The sequence below is a fragment of the Triticum dicoccoides genome, chromosome 7B (assembly GCF_002162155.2).
Source record: "Triticum dicoccoides isolate Atlit2015 ecotype Zavitan chromosome 7B, WEW_v2.0, whole genome shotgun sequence".
Lineage (NCBI taxonomy): Eukaryota > Viridiplantae > Streptophyta > Magnoliopsida > Poales > Poaceae > Triticum > Triticum dicoccoides.
Genome location: NC_041393.1, coordinates 513,547,711 through 513,550,375, shown reverse-complemented (window position 1 = coordinate 513,550,375; position 2,665 = coordinate 513,547,711). Strand labels below are relative to the sequence as shown.

The window sequence follows — 2,665 nt, the reverse complement described above, 5'->3', positions numbered from 1 at the left end:
TAAAATAATGCAATATGTGCTATTCGTGCAAATGATGAATGAAAACGTGATTTGTGTAGTGTGCAAGGATTGCATCTAAGATGGTAAGTACAATATTTTGCAAAATATTCCTGGAATAACAAGTTAATTATTTCAAGTGCATGATTTCACCATTTACGCAAAACGAAGTGATGATTTGGATAGTTTACACGAAATGTACCAAAAAACATTCCCACAACAACGTGTGGGGATTCATCTAGTTTAACTAAAATCAACAACCATTTCTTTAAATTAGAAAGGTGCTTCATCTCTGCACTTGAAAACCTTCGTAGCATATGAGATTTAGATAGATACACAAAATGAGTGTGCACATGTCCTTGCATGTTGGAAACAAGCATCGACAACATTTACACTCTTGTAGAGGAAATAGTGTTTGGGCAATCAACAACCAGTCACATGATCTCCTCTACTTTGGATCCAAAAAGAAAAGGAAGATTGAATGGAACTGAAACTCACAAATAGGTAGACATGCTTTCAATCTGTTGGCTAGAATTTGACAAATGCACTTGTCAGGAGTACTCTATCAATTATCTCTCATCTTCTCAAGATTAAGCACTTAAGCTGAGGCGAAGAAACGAAGCAAGACGATGCCATTTTTGAGCATGCTCTTGGTTGTCACCAATGAACCTACAACATCCATCACACCCATTATAAAGATGATGACACACAAACACATGCACAAGTATTATTGTGAAACCTGACCAACTTTGAAAGCATGATCCTCTGTCCCCACTTTATACTGATTCTCACCTTTTCACCATTCTTTTAATACACAGTGAGACAAAACTTACATGTGTGTGAGAAAAAAAAACACTTTATAATGTGACCATCCACATTGTCATCTTTGGTTAGAACTTAAGGTCCTTTGAGTATCAAGTCCAGCTTGCCCACAGAAAAAGCTATCTTAAAAATCTTCAAAAGCTGTCCAAAAGAAAAGGAATGATCTCACAAAAAAATGAAACATTGGTGTTAATTTTTTAGAAGGATACATGCATCTTATCGATGCCAATTTGAAAAACTGATTTACAAAAGTACCTTTCATGTGTACAAAACGCTGAAGAATTTGAACATGAGCAGCCTGATACAGTACAGTAAGAAAAGCGAGCACTAACAATTCACAAAAGTACACTTTCCTATACACACTCTGTTGCGGGTTAATAAAAAACAGAATATACTCAGCTGTGGGATCGATCTTCAAATTACCTTCAAATGGTTACAGCCTAAAGAAGCTAGAACAACTAATCTAGTACTGCTATTGTGTAAAAAATTTAACCATCACAAGCTAGAACAACCCATCTAGCTTAAGAAACCTACACAATTAATAATTTCATACGCTCATAGTAATCATCCATAGCCAGTAATTCTTCCTTTGCGTACCTGCATTACCACTGAAGTGAACTGTAGCTAATAGTTAGAAAGTTAGACCAAATTAGGAATCACCATTACAAAGTATATATAACCGATTATTGGCACTGGAACATTCATCAGGTGGAACCTAAAGAAGCACCACCATAGAAATTTCTAATAGCAAGGAATATTTCCATTCTTGGTCAGTGAATCACATACAGATGGCATCAAACCAATTGAAAAGTGTAAATAGGTATACCTAAAGCATTCTTTTGTTTGCCAGCACCAATGCTTCCTCAAAGCGCCTGCTGACTGTTGTCCCTCAAATATCAAATGATTGGTTTGCTACCTGTTGGAGCAGCAATTTCTGCAAAATCGACAGCACCAGATGCAAACACTCCATTAGACTTTAAATCCAAATTGAAAAAAAATAGTGAATCAATCCAGCCAAGCAAGGTAGGACAAGCCAAGACGTACAAGGTTCACGGCAAGCTGTGCGCCCGGAATCCATCCAGCTGCCTGAGTGCTTGCTTTTGTAGCCGGCCAGAAGGTTCAGACCAACGTCTACGTGGTAAAATCAATCAGCAGCTTGCTTAGCTTGTAGTTGTACGTACACAGTGCTGCTCTGGGGAAGATCCAAGCCAAGTGCCTCACATCTAACATACCCAGGCATATGGAGGGCGCGAACTGGCGGGATGCAGACACCATGGTCGCCCACGTGATGCCGTCCTTGAAGGGAATTTTCCGTCGAACACCTCGCGTAGGCGAGCAGCGGCGGGTAGGCTAGCTGCGGGGGTAGGCGAGCAGTAGCGTAGCAGCTGCGAGTAAAAAAACATTTAGGCTACATCTGGAGCTATCTATGTATGTCCAAATTTTCATCCAGCAACGGTAAGTACAAAGATGCACAGAATATGAATCGATTGTACTCCCTCCATCCCATAATATAAGATCTTATTACACCCAATTTGTGAGCAAAATGAATGTAATAAGATATTATATTATGGGACGGAGGGAGTACTTTCATTTGGACGCTGATATAACTGTCAAATACTTTAAAAAAATTGGAATAGAGGGAACCCTCAAGTCCAGAATTCAGCAAGAACTGCACAATGTTCACAAATGTACGTTAGTTCTGGATCACTCTTCAATGAAGCCTGCTCCTTGACTGATTTATGTGCACATAGCCACCTAGTGCAACGCATAGAATAGACAGCTTCCTTAAATCAGAGAGATAAAAGATCTACTTGAAGAAGAAAATATAGGTACTCCCTCCGTAAAG

The 2,665-nt window shown here is 39.1% G+C and overlaps 1 long non-coding RNA gene across 1 annotated transcript; it reads right to left on the bottom strand.

Moving 5' to 3' along the window:
- Nucleotides 1-385: 385 nt before the first annotated feature.
- On the bottom strand, nucleotides 386-2,462 carry LOC119335999. Its single transcript, XR_005162150.1, has 3 exons — nucleotides 2,052-2,462; nucleotides 1,864-1,950; nucleotides 386-1,753 (listed from the first exon to the last, which is right to left on the bottom strand). It is a non-coding gene; the product is annotated as an uncharacterized LOC119335999 (long non-coding RNA).
- Between the last annotated feature and the right edge of the window lie 203 nt (nucleotides 2,463-2,665).